Source organism: Protopterus annectens, chromosome 8.part0 (genome assembly GCF_019279795.1).
Source record: "Protopterus annectens isolate FY-2018-M chromosome 8.part0, PAN1.0, whole genome shotgun sequence".
Taxonomy (NCBI): Eukaryota; Metazoa; Chordata; order Ceratodontiformes; family Protopteridae; genus Protopterus; species Protopterus annectens.
This window is the reverse complement of record NC_056741.1, coordinates 995,192,805-995,214,998: the sequence shown is the minus strand read 5'-3', so window position 1 is coordinate 995,214,998 and position 22,194 is coordinate 995,192,805.

The window sequence follows — 22,194 nt, the reverse complement described above, 5'->3', positions numbered from 1 at the left end:
CAGACTTATGTTCTGTTATTCTTTCTCTCAACCTCCTAGTGGTCTTACCTACATAAAATGATATACATGCCATGCATGTAGCTAGGTATACCACCTGAGTTGCATTACAAGTTGTCATAGTTCTTAGGGTATATGCTTCTTTATGAACTGGATGTATATAGATATCACCCCCCCCCCATATAAATCATTACAACATGTACAATGGTAACATTTCCTTGTGCCCACTTCTCTTCGCAACTGTGTTGTTTCATCTTTGAAATCTTTATAACAAAGTTTCTGTTTTAAAGTTTGTGAATTCCTATAAGCATACCATGGTTTCTCACCTATTATTAACTTTATATCAGGCATTGCCATCAAAATAGGCCAATTTCTTTCCACTATGTTTCGTACACTGCTTGTGTTAAGATTGAATGTAGTGAGCTATCTCAATATTTTCTCATTACATTTTAGTTTATCACTGAATTCTACCCCCCCCCCCATTAAAAACTCGTTTATATTTATTGGCTCTACCTAATAACACCTCATCATAAACGCTATCTATAACATGATCCGGATAACCATTCCTCCTGAATTCTTGCATCATTTCCATAGCTTGTTCCTCAAAACTATCATCCACTGTATTCAATTTACTAGTTCTTATCAATTGTGCTTTCAGTACATCTTTAAACGTATGCGGTGCATGCATACTATCTCTGTTAATATACCTAGAGGCATCTACCTCTTTCTTATAAATTGTAGACTCCAGCTTATTCCCATCTTTATGCAAACACACATCTAGGAACTCTATTTTTTGACTTGATGCTACCATTTTAAACTTCAGAATACTCGTAGATTCATTAAGGTATGTTACAACGTTTTCTATTTGTAATAGGGAACCACCCCAAACCAAAAAACAATTGTCCACAAACCTCCTATAAAATTTAACATAAATGAATTATTTAGAATCAGTTGAATTGTGCTGGATTTTGAGGTTAAGAGCACATATTGAACCAGGACTTAATCAATATATTAGTATTAAATCTATTTTAGCAGCACGTAGATAATTAAATGTTTGAATATGTCATTTTTTGAGATATATCTTTATTTTTTGATTATTTGATTATGTATATAAGTTTTCATCTACTATTTTCCATAATTTATGTTTTTGTTTCCTGGTTATTTAAAAGATATATTTACAGTAACTGTGAATTTTGTTTTGTTTTAATAGACAGAGCATGATGTTTTTAGCAATATTAGTTACTGTTTCAGAAGTGATTCAGTGTTGTAATTCTATGGAGAGTGCTCTGATTTTTAGGAAGCAGCTTTGAATCATCAAGCTATTCATTTGTTCTTATTTATCAATTAATTTAATTAACCTATTAACCTAAGAGGTTTAAGCTTGATATGTATATATACCTATAGATATTCATTGTCATTAAAACCTGAGGAAGCGTGTTTTATTACACGTAAAAGCGCGTGTTTTTATATTTCCATTAAATTCGGTTTATGTTTTATTTCGTGGTGGTCTTCTTCCTCTATTTTTGGACAAGTGGGTGTATCACAGAGCCTGCTACTTTCAGCATGTTACTTGGTACTTTTATAAAGCTGAATATAAATTATAATTAGAACTGCAGTGCAAGGAGAAGTGGTTTGAGTTGAGTGCTGCTTGTTTTTTATATACGTGATTTTTGACTGGCATTCCAGTAATGTAGTTAAAAAGTAATTTATGTTTTTATGCCTCACAACCTTTTTATTTCCATCTAGATATTAAGTAAGCTGTCATGTAACCAATGCATTGAAATATTTTTTCTTCTACACTTCATTTTGTCTTTATTGGGCTCTCATAATGGCTGTTTGGCACCCAGGGCAGCATATTTAATTAAAGTTCTAGTTGTTGTGGTTCTGAGCATAGCACCACCGCTTTCTAGTTGGCCCCACCCCTTCCCATTGGCCCCACCCACTCAGCTGTCTCCTGCAGCCCCCCTTTAATTTGAAGTCACCAGCCGCCACTGAACATACAAATGTAAAAAGCATCAAAGTTTACATGACCAAGCTTCAAGTTTCAGCTTCCAGATTATTTTCAAATATTTTATGTTTTTTCTATGTAAATTATATGAGAACTTGTACATTACCATTTCTGTCATATGAAGGTATATGCAGTAGACATCTTTCTTAAAAGCAGTTTGTTATTTAAATATACTTTCCTGTCTTATTTTTCCACTAGTATTCTACCTTATTCTATGTTGTTGTGTCTTTCGGTTTTTCCCGGTTAGGGGTTGCCACAGCGGAACTCTGGTCCGCTAATGATTGGCAGTAAATTTTTATGTGCTGAGTTGCCAGCCTTGATGTACAACCTTCAACAAAGGTACACCCATTCATGCATGTCTCCACACAGAAGACACTATAGCTGAGAATCGAACGGGACAACGTCTTGCTGTGAGGCGACAACGCTACCGCAGCACCACCACCGCATTTATATATATCTTGCATTTCTAAAATCGCCCATCAAAAAGCTATTTAATCATCAGTTCTTTATTAAGGATCATAGTATGTATACATATTTCTTAATTAAGTGATACTTCTCTTTTAATAATCTTACATAGTAGATATTGTATTCCTCGTGTATATGCATGCTATTCGTAAGATGTTTACTCTTATTAATTGTAGCATTACAAGCAATCATGACTGTATTTAAAATAATTCCTGCTTATTTAATTTGAATGTGTTTTGGCCATTTTGAACTGCTGTTAAGATCTAAGCTTTACATGCTGACATCAGAATTTGACTGTGAAAATGACAACTCACAACACACAGCGGCTGCAAATTTCCTCTGTAAGTTTCTTATTCTTCTTAGTTCTTTTAAGCTGTTCTAATCAGTAACAAACATCTAACTTTACTTCTTTTAATTAATATGCACAGTTAATATATAGTTAGAGTTAATAACACTACAGTATAAGCTATTAACGTAAAATGTGAACAAATTATATGCTACAACATCTCAGTATTAAAACTTACCATAGATTTTGTCTTAGCAATTCTTTACTTCTAAGAAAGGAAAAGAGTTGTCGTTTTGAGTTGATTTTTCACATACATATTTGAGAAAAAAAGTAGAAAGTTATTTTCTTCTTTGACAGACATCAGTGATGGAATTTGACTTAAACTTTCCTCAGAACAGCTCAAGGCAGGAAAAATCCAGCATTCTGAAGAAATTAAATGTTCTTTTGTTCACAAGCTTTCTCTCTGAGTGTCAATTGTTTCATAAATGACCTGTAAAGGGAACATGTTACACAGGAACAAAGAAAATAAAATCTCCAGCACTTTAACATTTCTAAATAGCATATTGCTTAGATATGGTATTCAGTTAACTGAGCAATGTGCTGTACATACTAAGCAAAGCTGAACAAATAAAATACAATTCTTAACTTGTCTACCTTAAAGTTACCAGTTATATTGTTCATAATATAATGACATTATCTTGCAGGAAGTATTTGTTTAACATTTAGAAACACACTTTTAGGTTTAGTTAAATGAGATATATTAAGTTTTCACTGTAAATGTAGTAAAACAGTAAAATTAACCCCTTGTATTCATCACGAAAAATGTTTTAGCTTAAAATAAAAATACATAATTACCTATGGCTTAAAGTCCAGTAAAATCTTTTACTTAAAGGGCAAATGTATTGTTTCAGAGAATAATAGTCCTGCAATCAGAGAATAAGAGTCACTTTAGGCTTTTCAGTTTTAGAAGCAGTTTTCCAAGAATTCAGCTCTGTCTTGTGGGATATATTGTTCCACTACATTTCTTCAGTATTATTTAGAAATTGCTGTTAACAAAAGTGGATGCCTCCTCCACTGTGTTAAATATTTTTGTTTCTTTAGATGGGAATAATTTGAATTTTTCAGGAAGTACCAAAATTGCTTTAATATTTTTTTTTTAAGTTCCTTGATGAGTGGTAAGCAAGATTGTTTTTACTCGTTACTTTAATGGAATAATTATTTCCAAATCTTATTATATGTTCACCTATTTTAGTAGGATAGCTGGGACATGCTGCTTTTAATGTTTGATCTTTTTCTAAGCTAGACATGAACTTAACTATAATTGAACATGGTGGTGAGTTTTCCTTCTTAGATGTTTCTCGCAGGGATCTATGCGCTCCTTCAATTCCAAAAGATAATGTTTCAAGTAGAGTTAATGTTTTATGTAGCCAGGTAGTTAAGAAGTTTATTATATTGTCTCCCTCATACTTTACAGGCATACCATAAATTCTGATGTTATTTCATCTGTATGTTTTCTAAATCATCAAGTTTTTCTATGATCTAATTATTTTGTTTTAAAATAAATTAATTCTGACACTCACCTTCAGTTATTCTTCCTTCATTCAAAGTCTCTTCCATACTGCTGATTTGTGCACCTTGTTGTTTCATAAGAATTTCAATATGTTCCATCCTCTTTCTGGACACTTCTTTGAAACTTTCAAGTTTGGTATCAAGTTTGTCTATTTTTAGTAATACATCCTGCATATTAGATAGTATTGCCCAGAGATTCCTCAATTTTATCAATGCAAATGCCTTGGAACAGCTAATTGATACCCCAACAAGATGTGATAATATCTTGGACTTGGTATTAACCAACATGAGTAACCACTGCAACATTCCTATAGTATCATACTCCCTGGTAAGAGCCAATCATAAAACAGTCACTTTTGAAGTCACCATCTCCCCCAACCCACCTCTAGCTAGGATCAAATATAAACACTTTCCCAAAGCTGATTACAGACTCCTGAGGAATGGTATAAACAGCTTCACAGCCCCCTCCCTCTCTGTATGAACTGGCACCAATATCCAAAACTACACCAAAGCACTATACAAGTACATATATATATATATATATATATATATATATATATATATATATATATATATATGTATGTATATATATATATATATATATATATATATATATATATATATATATATATATATATATATATATATCTAGAATGAGGAATACCTGACAGGACTAAATCACCTCCTGCAACAGTAAACTTATCTGGAGGACGTCTGCTATAAATAAACTCTATAACAATAGGAAAAAATTGCTGTCCAAGTCCAAAATGTAGCAGGTGCCCAATTGGAAGCAATGTCGTCTTAGCCTGAATGAGCAAATAAGAACACTAGTGAAATCCTTCAAAGCAAACTTTTGAGTCCAATTTATCCACATCTACTAAAAACAATCATAAGGCCTTCTTTACATATGTCTGCAACCTCAAAGAAAGCACCCAGATCTGTTCAGAATTGGTGGTCAAGGACACCACATATATAAATGATGTAGATATAGCCAACTTGCTGGCTGACAGATTTAGTAAAAACTTCACCCCTCTGTCCCCATCAGTAAATCAGGACATCCCCAGTACCTGCCCCTTATATCTAGGGAACAAGTCATCACTGCTCTTTCAAAGGCAAAAAGTTCAGCCTCCATGGGACCCAATAACATACCAGGCTGCATCCTACGTGAACTCAGGCAGGAACTTCCAGCACCATTTGGTGCTCTTTTCAACCAAGGCCTGAGTACTGGCTTCATTCTAGCTGAGTGGAGGACAGCCACTGTCATCCCTTTACACAAAGTTGGAGCATCCACTGATCCAGGAAATTACAGACCCATCAGCCTAACTAGCCTGATCTGCAAGGCCATGGAATGGATTATAATGGACCTCATTAACAATGACATTGACAACCTCTAAACACTTGATCCCACACAGTTTGGCTTCATCAAGGGGAGGTCAGGTCTGCTAAATTTGGTTGACTTCTTTGAGACAGTCACCAAAACCATGGATGAGAGGAAGACGGTGCACACTGCCTACCTTGACATGGCCAAAGCCTTTGACACTATTCCCCCTCTCGGGCATAATAGATAAACTCTCTCAACAAGGCATCACTCCAAATGTTACCAGATGTATAAGAAACTGGCTCACTGATAGAACCCACCTAGTCAAAATAGAGGCAGCCACTTCAAGCAGTAGACCCATAACAAGCGGCATTCCCCAAAGTTCAGTCTTGGGAGCTCTGTTATTTGGGATATACTTTTCTGAGATGCAGGCCAATATCAGTGGGCTATGGCTGGCCAAGTTTGCAGATGACTGCAAGCTGGATGCTGTCATAAATTCCCTTAGTGATGTAGACATCCTCCAAGAGAGTGTCATTCAGACAAATGACTGGTGCCAGAAACATGGCCTCAAGCTGAATACCAAAAAATGCATCATCATCCCCTTTGGGGAGTGTGATGTTCCACAAATTATCACATTAATAACAACGTCCTAAACATTAAATCAATCATGAGGGATTTTGGCACCCAGGTTGATAGCAACCTGACTTTTGACCACCATGTTGCTTCTGTTGTACGGAAAGCCTTCTAAATGGCCCACCTCATAAGTAAGGGTATCTCATCCAGGGACAAGAAGGTCATAACATCCATCTATTCTTCCCTTATAAGGCCCATTATTGAGTACAATGCCCCTTTTGGCATGTACCTTACAAAGCACATGCAGCAGCTGGAGAGACCACAGATGTTCCTCACCAGGAGAATCCAGGGCCTCAAACATCTACCATACACAGATAGGCTAAAAGCTCTATCCCTCTACTCAGTTTCATACAGACTCCTCAGAGGTGACCTCTGTCTGGTATACAAGGTGATCATGGACCCCATCTTGATGCGACTGCTGTATATCCTCAAGTAAAGCTTGACTCAAGTAATTCACATGTTTGGCCTCAACCTGGTCTGTGATATCAACAGGACTTTTTGGCGGGACAGATTTGCATCCCAGAGACTCCCCCATCTATGGAATAGACTCCCTCTCCACATCCAGCAGAGTACTTCTTTACCCTTTTTTTAAGCGCAACCCGGATAACCGGATGGGAAACAAAAAATATACCCCTGGGATTCTAGCAGTGTCCCTGTTGGACAGGGGCATCAGGTGCTGCCTTCTTTAAATATGGGCTACACTCTTTGCGAGGCTTATAAGGGCCTCAGAGCCAATAGCCTAGTAACGTCCTATGATCCTATTGACTGGATGACTTTTTTAACACAAGAATCCTAAGTACCATTTCTTGAGTAACTCATATTGAAGTCTCTTCTCTATTAATCAAGCAGTTAAAATTCTGACAATATACAGCTTTTGAAGAACGTGAAGCTATAAATCTTTTCTCTATTAATGAATAAAATTAGCTAACAAGCATCTTCAAATTTTAATTTTTGATGATATTTTCTATCAGAAGAAAGTTTTCTGTCACAGTGCATTCACCAGTTGCTGCTCTCAGTTAGAAATCTTGGCCATGGTCCCTTCTTCTAGTATTTTTCTTCCTTTCCTTTTTTCACCATCTTCAAAAAACGCTTTTTCTTTTTCCTCTTAATTGGCACAATAATTAAATTTCAAGATGTACTATGCCTACTTCTTTAGAACCTAACACTTAAATTTGAAAACTACTAAAACCTATTTCCTTAAATCATGACACTTTGTCTATTTTCAGTTTAGTTAATTATAATTCTTGATTTATGGAATGATTTAAAAGTTTGCCATTGTCATTAATTAAGTTAAGGCAGTCTAATTTCCAGTTCTTCACAGATTCTCTAGTAGATCGTAAGCCAAATCCATTACTGCACTGAAAGCCTCAGAAAATAGTTTACTATTGAGTAATAAGATTAAATCATTCAACCATTTACACTTGATTTAAAATTGTTCCTAGCTAGTTTGTCAACAATACTCCGGAGTTTAAACATTTCCCAATATATTTTTCATTAATCAATTTATTAAACACATATCAATTTAATCGCTCCATTACTAATGTAAGTATGCAAATAAAATTACTAACCAAATATCAAACATAAGTTAAGTTGACAAAGTAAATATATTAAAATGTTTTTGTTAAAATTCTGCAACAAAATAATTTGCGATTAGATTGTGTTCAACTCAGCAGTTAATTGTACAAGGCACTAAAGCCTTAAATTACTAGAGTGCCTACAAACTGAAGTTAAATATCTAAATAACTAGTAGCCAACAAGCAATAACAATCCCAGGGATTCAATAAACTCTGTGCAGGAATAGTGCAGCATGCCTTGCATCTTCATGAAGGTGCCCTGCTATTTAAGCTACATGGACATGAACTGTGAAAGAGTGCAGGGGGCATGTCTAAGTAGTACATGGTCTACAAACACTTCCCCTGCACTCAGAAAGTGCCGTACAGTACTTTCTAAACCTGATCCAGCATAATATTAGAGAATTTATGTAATATTGTGCCAGTATTTCAGTGTCCATGGACACTGAAATGAAATAAATACATTTCAGTGTCCACGGACTCTGAAATACATATGGGACAGGAAACCAATGCAGGGTGTGCGTGACAGGTTCTGTGACACACCCCCTGCATTGTAAAAGTGATGTATGACACAGCACAAACTGCTAAAGCAGGAAATGTGGACAAAGGTGCAAACAATGGGGGGAAAAATACCTATAAAGGGACACTTCTGAAATATTGCCCTTACAAACTTAGAAAGTTGATAGAAAACAGGATATGTATTAGCATGAATCTCTGAAGGACAGAAGCCTGAAAGCCAAATGTGTGCCATTATTTCCTGACCACAGTCCTCAATGACTTGTCAGAACATCACAATACTCACTATATAACATGATAATATCATATTTTTTTTATACGCTAAGGAATGTTCAAGTGTAGCTAAGCAGGTGTGCATGTTATGGCTCTCCGCTTACCATAGCTTAACCATCCCATAGTAGATAAATACAAATATATAGCTGAAATCTCCAAGCTGAGATAGTGTGGTGGTTAGAGTCCTGGCTTTGTATGCAGGCATTTATGGTTCAAATATCAAAACAGGCAAGTAGTTTTTATACGGGAAAGCAGTGTTAAAATAATTTTTAAACTTAAATTATGTAGTAACTGTTTTTTGTCAACCACGATTGTGCAGCTGGTGTAAAATGTAAGTGTGAGTGCATATAACATGTGAAATCACCCATGTATACACAAGTGTCCCATACAGTATAGTCACACCCCTTGCCAGTGTAAAGAAAGCACATAGAGGGATGTCATGTAAAGTAAATCATATACATTTAATAAATTGTCAGTATTCTGATATATTTAAAAAATTAAAAGAGAGCAATAGTTAGCAATGCTCAGCTATGCTTAGCAATTGTAACCATTGCTAAGACATGAATGCTAAGCAGCAGGTAGCTCAGTTAAGTGGATTTGAGCACTGTTAAACAACTTCTCCTATAAGCAGTATTAAAACAAGCTTAGTGGGTTTGTGCACTGCTTAGTGGAGCTTAACTTTTTCAAAAAAGTCCAATGACAGCAAAGGGTGGGAATATCACACTATTTATTTATTTATTTTATTTTACATTTGTTAACCGGGAGAGTCCGACTGGATAAATGTCCATTTTCAGTGGAGGCCCGGGGAGAAAACCTCCAGAGCAGTAACATCATTAACAAGAGAAAGACATGTTAACCAAAAGGTTCAATAAACAATATAGAGAGTACACAATCTTTATACTTCTTATAGAAACATAGTACATATAAGATAGTGAGTTAACCAAAGAGTGTATTTGCCAACATTCATAGGCTGCATTGATAGATACATGTTATAGAGGTGTTTAACAGCAAGTATAGCAGGAAGATAGAGTAGATAACTTCATAACTCATTTCTACGCATGAGAGACATACTCTGTCCTTTAGGTTTCTTTACAGTGTTCAGTGATACTATTACCCCAGGCAGACATTACAAAAGCAGTAGATAAGCTGTTACTCTAGTTGCTAGAAACAGAGACAAATGAGTTACTATCCATGGGTAGTACAGGTACATAATCTATGATTCAGGAAGTGTGTTTTGAGTAGTTTGCTGAATTGGGTGGTGGAGTTGTTATTTATTATGTGTGCTGGAAGGGAGTTCCAGATTTTAGAGATGAAGTGGCTATAAACAGATCTACCTGCCTCATTTTTAAAGTTTGTTACCTTAAGGAGGTGTTGGGTACTTGATCTTAGGGATCTGGTAGTGGTGTAAGGCTGGAGTAGTTGCTGCAGGGATGGTGTGTTGCCTGGATGATGTAGTACTTTGTGAGCAAATGCTAGTTGGTTGACTTGAAGGGTCAGAGGGAGTTCTAGCCAGTTGAGTTTTTTAGGCTTTCACAATGGTGGGTTCTAGAAGGTTATCTTGTGGTGAATCTGGCTATTTTATTGTAGCAGCTATCTAGTTTGTTGAGCTCAATTTTTTTGGAGATTGGTAAGCACGGGGGAGGCGTAAAGTAGGGTCGATAGGAGGTGTGTCCTGGCTGTGGTAACCTTAGAGTGACTGGTGAGAAACTTTTTTGTGATAGAGTAGGCCCATTTTTCTGTGGACTCTTTTTATGGTCTGGGAGATATGAATGTCAAATTTAAGGCTATTGTCAATTTTGAAGCCTAGAAGTTTGGCGTGACTGCTGGGTGTGATGCTGGTGTTATTATGAGAAGAGATTGAAAGGTTAGATGAGGAGGGTAGAGATCTGTGAGGGCTGAAGAGGGAGTAATTTAGTTTTGGCTGGATTTAGAATGAGGTTTTGGTTAGTGATCCATGTTTCCGCCAGGGAAAAGCATTCTTGTGTTAGGGAGAGAAGGTGGTCAAGGGAGTTGGCTGCACAGATAATGGTGGTATCATCTGCATATTGCACTATTGAGGCTTTGGGTATGGTGGATGGTAGTTGATTAGTAAATAGGGTGAAGAGCAGAGGACCCAGGATGGAGCCTTTGGGTACCCCTAGGGAGACAGGCAGTAAGAAAGAAAGCTGATTTTGCCATTTTACAGCTTGTTGCCTACCATCTAGGTAGCTCGTAAACCAAGAAATAGTAGAGAAGCTGAGATTTAGGTTGGCTAGTGTATGAAGCAGTTTTTCAGGTTGACCATGTCAAAGGCTTTAGATAAGTCTAAGAGAGTTGCAGATACTAGCAATCCATTGTTTCTGTGGTTATTGATGGTATTAGTGAATGATGTAAGTGCAGTGGTGATGCTATGGAAGGGTCTGAAACCATGTTGCTGAGTGGATAGTAATTTGTTTTCCAAGAGGTACTTCATCAATTGCATGTGGACAACCTTCTCTAGAAGTTTTGATAGGGGGGATAGTATAGCTATGGGTCGATAGTTACTAAGTTCTACAGAGGTACCCCCTTTGTGCAGTGGTGTAATATGTGATATTTTCCAAAGACGGGGTACTTTGCACTCTGAGATAGATCTGTTTATTAATATGGAGACAGGGTAGGCTATTGCTTCGGCTGCTAGTTGCAAATATTCAGAAGGTAGATTATCAGCCGCTGTAGAGGCTGGCTTAAGTTTTAGGAGTAATTTTTGTATGATTTTGGCTGGCACTGGGTTGAAGGTGTAGATGGGGTAACTTAGATTTGTTTTGGGTGAAGAGAGTGTTTTAGTTGGGGATGGGTTGTTGGGGCTTAGTTGGTTGCTGGCTAGGTTTTGGATAGTTTCTGTGAAGAATTTGTTGAGCTGAGTGGGGATGCTGTCATGGTTGTTCACTATTGTGGGGGTAAGTAAGGGAGGTGGTTGTTTTCCCTGGTTGTAGTACAGTGTTGACAGCAGCCCAGAACTTTTTTGGGTTGTTAATATATTTATTCTGCATATTTTGGTAGTAGGAAATTTTGTCTATTTTAATAAGTTGTTTGACTATGTTACGTAAATGACGGTATGTTTGTTTGTCTATTTGGGATTTGCTTTTACGATAGTTTGTCCATGCTTTATTCCTATCTCGGAGTAATGTTTTAGTATTTAAAGTTAGCCAAGGTGCATGTTTAGTTCTGATTCTTGTAGTTCTAGGAGGAGCATGGTGGTTAAGTATGTTAATGAAGGTAGTATTGAAGTATAGTACTGCTTCATCAAGTTCTAAAGTTTTTAGGAGGGTCGAGTTACATAGTTTTAGGTCATTATTGAAGTTGAGTTGGTTGAAGTTTTTTCTATTCCTACATTCCCTGACAGTTTCTTGGGTCAGTTGGGGAGTTTTTCTTCTTATCAGTAATGTAGGTAGGTGGTCGCTGAGGGTGTCTGGCAGGCAGCCAGCGTGAGATATGTGGGAAGGATGAGATACTAGTATCCAGTCTAGTATAGAAAGATGTTTGATTCTTTTGTCTGTTCTGGTGGGGGAAGTTATTAGTTGGATTAGTCCTTGTAGGTTGATATGGGAGATAGGGTTTAGACTGGAGCAGTTGTCCCATTCAATATTAAGGTCGCCTAATAGGATGTTTTCTTGGGGAAGGGTGTTGGTTATCCATTCTAGTAATTTTTCTGTGATGGTAATATTGTTCACTGGGGGGATGTAGCATCCTATAATGTTGATGTGTTTATGTGGGTTAAGTTTCAGTTTATTGAGGATGAGTTCAGTGTTATCTATGTCTGGGGTTGTTATGTCTAGTTTTTCTAAGATAAGGTGAGTTTTATATAGTATTGCTACTCCTCCACCTCTTTTTCCTACTCTGTCATTTCTGATTGTATTGTAGCCTGCTGCTGTGATTTCATTATCTTGAATTAGAGGCTTAAGCCAGGTCTCTGTCAGAATGACAATATCTGGATGGTAAAAGGAGATTAAGGCATGGAGGTCATGGACCTTATTTAATGTTGTTGTTGTGTCTTTCGGCTTATCCCGGTTAGGGGTCGCCACAGTGGCACTCCGGTCTGCTAATGTTTGGTAGTGGGTTTTTACGTGCCGAGTTACCAGCCCTGATGCACAACCTTCAACGAAGGCACGCCCATTCATGCATGCCTCCACACAGAAGACGCTCTAGCTGAGAATTGAATGGGACAACGTCTTGCTGTGAGGCAACAGCGCTACCGAACAGTCATGATGATCTGTATGGACCTTATTTAATATGCTTCTAATATTTAGATTTATGATGAGGAGTGAGTTTGTGGGCCTTTGGAGTAGGGTTGCATTTAGGTCTGGGATTGGTCTGTCTGGATTGAGTGGGCCTTGGTTGGGGTGTATGTCACCGCAGCATACTAGTGCTGTTTTCAGGTACACATAAAGTTTGACTAGTTTGTTGATGAGTTTTGTTTAATTAAGAGTGGTGTGGGATTGGCTATTTGATGGGCATAGCTTGTGTCTGAGATGGTGGATTATGTTGGTGTGATAGTTGTATGGGGTTAGTTGTAAATATGGCATGGGGTTTGGAGTATTGGGGGATGTTCCTTTGTAAGGAATGAATAGTATGTAGGTAAGTGGTATTTGCTAACTGGTAATGGTGGTTAGCAGAGTGAGGGAAGTGATGCAAATGATATATAGTAAGAGTTGAGTGTGTGAGGGCTGAGATGGTGATATCATGGTGTAGGGGTGAAATACCTAGTGTCAACCAATAACCCCAAAAGCCCACAGCTATTATTCAACAATATGATCCCACCAAAAATATGATAAATAAAAGTCAACTAGGATAACACCAAAGACTGGTCACTGTACTTATAAATGATCAAGCGTTAAAAAGCATCTAGCAAATAAGATTCTTATATCAATTAAAGCAAGAATGTATATGATTTAAGCATTTAGATAAGGTTACTAAAATATTGTTATATAAGTACATTTGGCTTCACATAAACATGGGTAGGTAATAGTTCAAGATGTCGGAGCAGATTACATATGATTTTACTTACGGAACTTGGAAGAGTCTTAAGAAAATTAATAAAATGAGTGTTGAGAGTATGATGCCTTGCAGTTAATACAGTGGAATGAAACCATGAACTACTGGTTATTATTTTACTTTTAGATTATACTATTTTTCCACTGCATTTCATATAATTTGTTACTCTTGCTCTGTGTGGAGGTGGAATTAAAATTTGACTTGCAGAATGGCAATTGTTTGTTCGGATGCTAAACTAGATGTCTGTTCCTGATTGGGATTTATGAATGCTTTCTTCATCGAGCAAATAAGCTGTTAAGATTCTTTATCCCTGTTATAGCATTCTAGCACCAAGAAAATGAACATTCATTTTGTAAACCTTCTGTACTACTAGTATTAATATTGAGCACAACAATGTAAGGGTGTCATGCCAATTTCCTTGTTCCATGACCAGAAACATGGCACTGCACATTATAAAGCAAGCAGTATACTGTTATGCTCTGGTGTACTCTTAATGTCTGTCCCTCACACAGAATCGTTATTACAATTCCACTTCTCTTCTCAGTGCACAGATCCAGGTAGGAAAACAAACATACTTAATCAGTCTGCCTCAAATAAAAATACATTGAACATTCCAAATAATTAGAGCTGTTCATGGATAAAGTTTGGCTGGCACGGTGAAGACGACTGTACTTTATGTGCCTCAGCAACTAACTGCTGTGCCCATCATATACCCAGGCAAAAAACAATCTGGAGATTTGCCACATCTAGTACTGTGATGAAGATGCTTTACGTTGCATGGAGTTAATGTCCCATACTCTGGGCCGCAAGATGGTTGGATTTCTTCAGTGTCTTACTGTTGAGTTAGCCTGTGATGCAACTTAAAGCTGTTGGCTTGGCTCATAAGCTTTTGTGAAGAATTCAGTACATTCATTAGATTTCAAAACTTCACAAAAGGAGGCTCACTGTTCTTAGTTTTTGACATCATTCACCCAGACGACAGTATGACGTGAAAACAATACCAAAACTGACAAAAAAGTTTCTGAAATTGTTGTTAAAAAGTCTGTAGCATTCATTGTGGGAACTGTCTGCTGCAAATCCCAATGAACACACTTGAATACATCAGAACTCCTCAATGTGTCCACACTAATAACTTTTCTCAATTTGCTTATGACATTTACTCAGCACCTCCTTGACGCCTGTTTTTGCATTTGGATCTTCTAGGGCTTCTCTTTTCTTGGCCTCCACTCTGGCAGCAATTCGCAGTTGGTGACCGTTTATTCTTTCTTGTGAATCTTTGGAATCTATTCTCAGCCCTATGCCTTATGGATATTGCCCTTTTACTACAAACACACTCGTTCTCATCGCTTTTGTACAATATTCACTAACATCGAACTTGTTTCTTCACGCTCTAACTTCCTTGAAATTACTTGCTTGAGAGACTTTGTTGTACACTATTTAATGCTTTTGGAATATAAATCATTGCCACTTTGACTGTTGTATATCTCTGGTATCTAGAAATATCCCAGATCATTGAAGTTTATGAGATTCAGTTAGTAGATGAGCTCCAGAAATACACATAGTAGCTTAGGATAGAAATAAACTTAGATATCCAATCACCACACCATGCCCTTGCACCAGAGGAAATGATAGTAGCCATGCATGTATTGTCAGTTAATGCCAGTGCAATGAGTAATCACATGTATGCAAAGAACAGGACTTCTTTAAATGATTTCTTTAAGGATTTAAATGGCGCAGGTGGGAATACAGCCATAATCTGTTATAGTTCATCTGTGCAGATACAATGGCTGGTGTAGGAGAGGGGGTGTGCTTTTGAGCGCAATGTTGGAGCATCCGGAAGTCCAGGGTCATGGCTGGACTCCTAGTAAAAAGCCATGAGGAGAGACTGCTGCAGGGCTAGTACCAGGGCTCCCAATACAAATAGGAGGCCTGGGACTGTCTTGCATGTGACCTCACCAGTGCTACTGGCACCCTCTGGACTGGTGAGCAGGTATGGCACCACTATCCTGGCCTAAAGCATATGAAGGGGGCACTCTTGGAGCAGTGAATCCAAGATGGACAGGACCGGAATGCTCCAGTATTGTGTAAGTATCACAATCAAGTAGTTTGTAGCAAATACTAGCCTGAGAATGTGATAGACAGATATGCATAATGTGTATTTTTTGCCCCTACAGCTGCAGCAGAGAGGGCTATGAACATCAAAGTCAATGTTGACAGACTGCTGAGGCTGTACCAACAGGCTGGTAAATATAAATCTATTTTGCAGTATGTTGTTCAAATAGTTAAGAAGGAGTACATTGCTTACTGCTAGTATGTATACTGCTACTGTGTGAACTGAATAAATAAAAAAAGTTTGACTGACTAATATTGATGCACAATAAAGACCCTTACAAAAAACTGTTGTGTTTATTCTGGTATGTTGTTGTAGACATATACAGAATGTATACAGGTTCTTCACAGCAAATATGGCTGTGACAGCATACATTAACTGAGGTTCATCTGTGAACAAGCTGCTAAGAGAAACTGTAGATGGTGTAGCTGTAAAATGAGATATAAATTAAATGTGAAATATATACTGCACTAAGCTCTGAACCCTGAATAGTAATATGTAAAGTATTAAAGTGTGTTCCATGCAGCATTGCCTTGTGTTAACCTTTTCTTTCCAGATTGTATTAATCCAAAGGAATAATGCACAGTACAGTAACTATCTGTCATGCATGCATCATAGGATTACAAGTTCGGACTGTCTAACCAAGAGACTATTAGACATAATCCAGTGAAACAAGAAACAGCAGTTCCTAAGTAGCTCATTGTGATGAGATATAGGCTAGTTGTTAATTTTGCCCACCCAGACATGGTTCAAATCCAGGGAGTGGTACTAAGATGTGTGCAAATCTACACACAAGGAATCAAGAATAAATGTAAAAACAGTCAGGTAGTGTTAACAGATATTTTCCCCACAGGTTTTACAGGTAAGGAAATGTTGCCAGTAGCTGTATGAAGGGTATACTAATAAACTATGTACAACTGTTCAATCGTCCCACCACATACCTGCAAATGACAGCAGGGTAGGTACATACAATATGCACTCTTCTAGAATCATACGCCTCAACTGTACAGATATTCACTGAATGTCCAGATATTTGTCTCAGATTTTTGGTCCATTTTACATAAAGTAGTGGTGCCATGGTTCACTGGCAAATCATTATAGACTGAAGTTAGAAAATAATGATAGGCATACAAGTGTCAGATGTCATAACCTTCAGAAAAAACATGCAAATGCAAAACCTGTTATTTTTTCAACTTTCTAAGTTTGTATGAGCAATATCTAAAAAATGTCCATATTTATGGGCCTTTGTCCCACTCTTATGTATGGATTTGTCCAGATGTCATGCTCTAAGAGGTAGAGAGGTATGTTCCCGAGGGTCTATATTAGATAAACAAAAGTTTATCTAATCGAACGCTCACATGAGCAAAAATCCAAGAACTCAAAACTGGAATTGTGGGGGGCTGCACCCCACACTCCCCCCGCTAAATATATATTCCAACTCTGAGATTGCACTACAGTGAGGAAAGGGCAAATATTCCCATCTTCACTGTGCTGCGATCTCACAATTGCAGTTTCGAGTTCCACAATTTTTGCTCATGTGAGCATTCGATTAGATAAACTTTCATTTATCTAATATAGACCCATTCCTGATACGTCTCTCAAGTGTCACATTGTCACGGCTAGTGGTCACTACTGCAAATAATCCTGGACACAGATAGAAAACCAGTTGACATATGCCAATAGCGCACTCACATAACAGCAGTTCATGGCACCCCTCCTGTGCCAGATATGTAACCATGACATGTATGAGTCCCCTCTAGTCATGTACCCAGAGATATCACAGTTTCCCTCATACAATTCCAGGCTGACAGTTATGTTTGTATTACAGAAGCTATGAGCCATAGGTAGAAGTAAAGTGAAGGCAGACCCATAGAGTACTGAGTAGTATTGTTGTGGAAAATAGAAGCATAAACGGTTGTTAATGGACTTTTTGTCTCTCCCCCCACCCCTCATCTGCATCAATAATTATTACTCATATACTACGGGTATGTTGTACTCCAACCCTAATATCGGGACTTGTGTTATATTATTATTAATATGTTTGATTGCTTGTATGTTAACATACCTTGTTCATATACCATTGTTGGTGGCCTATTGCTGTCAATGTTACTGGCATGCTGTTATGATGCATTCTATTATTCCATTTATGCATGTGTTCTGTTTGCTATGCAACTGTTTTAAAACTGTTTTATCTGTCTAATTGGAACACCCATGCATACTGTTATAACTGATCTTGAAATGTGTTGATCATGACTAACCAACATATTTTGTAAAACCTCAACACCATAGTGCGTTTGGGAAGGCAGATCCATGTGGATCCATCTGTCCCACCTCATCTGGCCATGGTACTGGGCCCCAGCAAGTCTGGGACCCAACCTGCATCTCCCTCATCTGCTGGTCTTGCAATACCTTTGGATGGAACCCTCTCAGGGGGATGGGGCCTGTTCCCCCCTGGGAGTGGGCACAGACAGGAGACTGTCATCCTCAGTCAGGGCTGGGGTTTTGTGCACAACACACTACAATCTGAGTTTGGAGAGCAGCTGCACCAGATTGAGGGCTGCTTGGTGCACCTTGAGGGGCAGGCTGCCCCTCTTGTCCAGCCCTCAGCACAGACTCCTTTGGGGCCATGAAGGTGCAGTGGTGACTGACCATGGGTGGGGATCTCAGTCCCACTGTAACTATATGAGGCCCATGGGATTCAGATTCCCAACCACCCTCACCATCAAATGTGCTTACCCCTCTCATGTGTCATATACCGCCCCTGTCTGCTGTCTTGTCTGTCTCCTTACCTAACCAGCCTCCCCAGATGTACCTACAATCCTTCCCCAACATCCCACTCTGACCTTAAAAAAAAGAAAAGGGCATTTGTTCCCCAAAAAAAATATATCCCCATACATAGCTGTCCATTTCACATGTGTCCACTGGACATGTAGTCTGGTCCAATTGGCTTGACAACACATTTCTTTTGTCCTCAGCCCCCTCTCCAAATTCACCTCCAAATTCTGTACAAATGCACAGCTGTTGCTGTATAAGAAATGGACAGCTATGGACCTTCCCTACACCCATCCTGCACATCCCTAGCTAACTTTCATATTGTTTTTCCCTCTGTGTGCCACTTTTTCACTACTTTTCTATCACCGCTTTTTCTTTTCTTTTAAAGAAATTAGCATGGGTTTAAGTGGGAGTAAGCAGGAGTAAGCGAGTTTTCGCAACACTAAGTGAAGCCAGCACAGATTAAGCATATCTATGATTAACCATATGTTGGCATTGCTTAGCGTCACACAAACCCATGTAAGCCCACTTGAAGCCACTTAAAACTGCTTTAATCACTCTGTCTCCATCAGCCACTGTTCTGCCTAGCAACAAAATAATTAGCCCTGCCAAGTCTTGAACTCAGGCCCTTATATACCATTGTCAGAGCAATATACCACTACACCATTTGAGCTATAGGGATGCCTGATGCTTTTTCAAACATATCACGCAGTAGAGTCATTCAACAGTAGGGAACAGATTCTGTAGAATCAGTCAGGTTTTGTATATATAAATATACACATGTATATATGTATGGAGATGAATATATATGGAAAAATTTATACATATTATATAAAGAGATATACATATAAAATACATACATATGAAATATATACATACACACACATATATATATATATATATATATATATATATATATATATATATATATATATATATATAATTTACATATCATTTACTGACAGAAATCCTCAGATCATCACAGTGATTTACCAAAGAAATAAAAATAATGAATCTGTGGAACAGACCAGAAATATGAGCAATAAATTTGGACATTCTGAAACAATCTGGCCAGTCAAGAGGTATGCTCGTAACCCCTTAGTGCAATGAATCTGGACCATGCCTGACAAATTGCGGGGGAGAAAGCCATGAAAATACGGACATATCTGAAATACTGGAGTAGATAAGTTGACACAGTTGCTGCAGTAACACCCTCCTGTCTATTCTAACATATATTGACTAAAATAGCACAAGTACATCACTCAATTACTTCTCACTAGTTAGTGACTTAAATCCTCATATCATCCCACTGATGTGTCAGAAATACACAACACTTATGGGGCCAGACAACATTACATCCTTCAAATATCTGGACATAACATCACATTGGAGAAACTACACTGAGCTGCTAAGCATGTCACCAAGCACCATCCAAACTACAGTCAGACTGACACAACAATAACCCAAATCTGCTATGGGGAATTGCACATGTATTTGCAAATATAACAGGCACTACAGGGATGTAACAGTGCTGAAAAACAGACACCAGTGTGAAACTGCATACCCACAACCAATTTCACCACAGTCACAGTGACATACCAGTAAGCCAAATGAACAGTAGAGTATAAGGCTGTGTGAACAAAAACATCATGTTTGCCACTCACACATTACCTGTACATATACAGGCCTAATTCACAGTGTAGTATGAATCCTGTCCATGGTACAGGACATGTCTCAGTCTGCCCCTACAAACATATACAGCTGATAGACCACCAGAAACTAGAGAAGCATGCACAGTCACTGCTACACAATCTTGACAGTCTGTCAACAATCGCCAGAAATACACAGACCTCTTAACTGTACAGAGTCCCACAGAATGTACAGTCTTTGTCCTCATATATAAGGCCCTTTCCACATAACATGTCTGGCATTCCAATACATCACTGGGATGATATCAGGAATGAAGGCACTAAGTACAGGGTTTGTTGTAACATATAATTTCTGAGGGATATGAAGTCAGAAACACAAATGGATGTGACAATTTACTGACTGCAATCCCTAGAATATGCTATTGATTTTCTAAAGACAAAAAAAGTCTGAAGAACATACCACACATAAGATTCCAAACTCTGACAATTCTGTGGATAGCCCTACAGTTGAGAGTTATGTCAACCACATAACAATGTCAGACTTAAAATCATGAAGAAAATCCATGTTCACACAAATGCTGTTAACTAGCATTAATCCAACTGTATAACAGCAATACTTACATTCTTTCCCTATGTCTGGAACATTCTCCCCCATTTTGTTGGGCTGTCTCCTCAGTTTTCATTGTAAGAGGTATTCCTAACTACCCGCTGTGATGCTCTTGTTCACACACCTCCATGAAGTCCTCCTCACAGGCAAGGAAAAGGAGCAACACCCAATTGAAGTACTCAGTTATAGGAGTGTGTTGCCATGCCATTGGCTTTAGGAATAAAACACAGCTGTTCTGCATGCAATTAGCAAGTGGGAGACACCAACATGCCATCAGCTACTCATGAGCATTACCTACAAAAGGCAAGCTGCTGCCTGTGCAAAACAGACGTATACCCTACATCCTGGAGAGACAGAGTGAGAGAGAGAGAGAGAGAGATAGGCAGACAGACAGACAAACAAACCAACAGAAACTGGAATCAAACCAACTATACATGGAAAAAAGCTATGTCAAACAAGTAAGCATGTGATGGAATGCAGTAGGGGTATGTAATAGTGGGAAATAGGAAGTTCAACAAATATATCTTAACAAGACTTGCTGTTCTGATATATTGCTAATCAGAACCTATGGCCATTGCATCTGGGTCTGTCTGCAGTGACATATATCACAACTCAGGCTCCTGAGTCACCCCAGGAAAGTATGTCTCACATATGACTACTACTGGAGTGTGTGTTGAACCATACTGACTGTGATACTTCTAGGCCAGCTACTGGGATGTCTTAAATATCCATATGTTACTTGTGAATACAACGGTGATATACATGTTTGTCTCAGAGATATGAGAGACCTATGCAGGGTATTTGCATAGTAAACTACTGCTGCAGACCTGTGTGTTGAACTGCAAGTGATAAACTGTGCTCATACCAGTCAGCTGTCCAGTGTTATGTACACTGACCATATATATGCCTCATATTTGTAGTCATTTACTCATAGAGTTGTGTTATGTTTGGCAAATCAATGGCAAATCTGTGAAGACTGACATTGCAACATCTCCTTCTTTTTCTTGTGGCTGTTTCTGTTAGGGGTCACCCCAGCGGATCATCTGTTTCCATTTCTTCCTGTCCTCTGCATCTTGCAATGTCACATCAACCACCTGCATGTCCTTTATCACCACATCCATACACATTATCTTACGCCTTCCTCTTTTCCTCTTACCTGGAAGCTTCATCCTTACCATCTTTTTCTCAATATACTCAGCATCCCTCTTCAGCACATGTCCAAACCAATATAATCTCACCTCTCTGGCTTTTTCTCCAAACCATCCAACCTGGGCTGACCCACTAATATACATATTCCTAATTCTGTCTGTCCTCATCATACCCAGTGTAAAGCTTAACGTCTATAACTCTGTTGTGTCCAGCTCTGACTCCAGCCTTTTTGTCAATGCCACTGTCTCCAGCCCATATAAC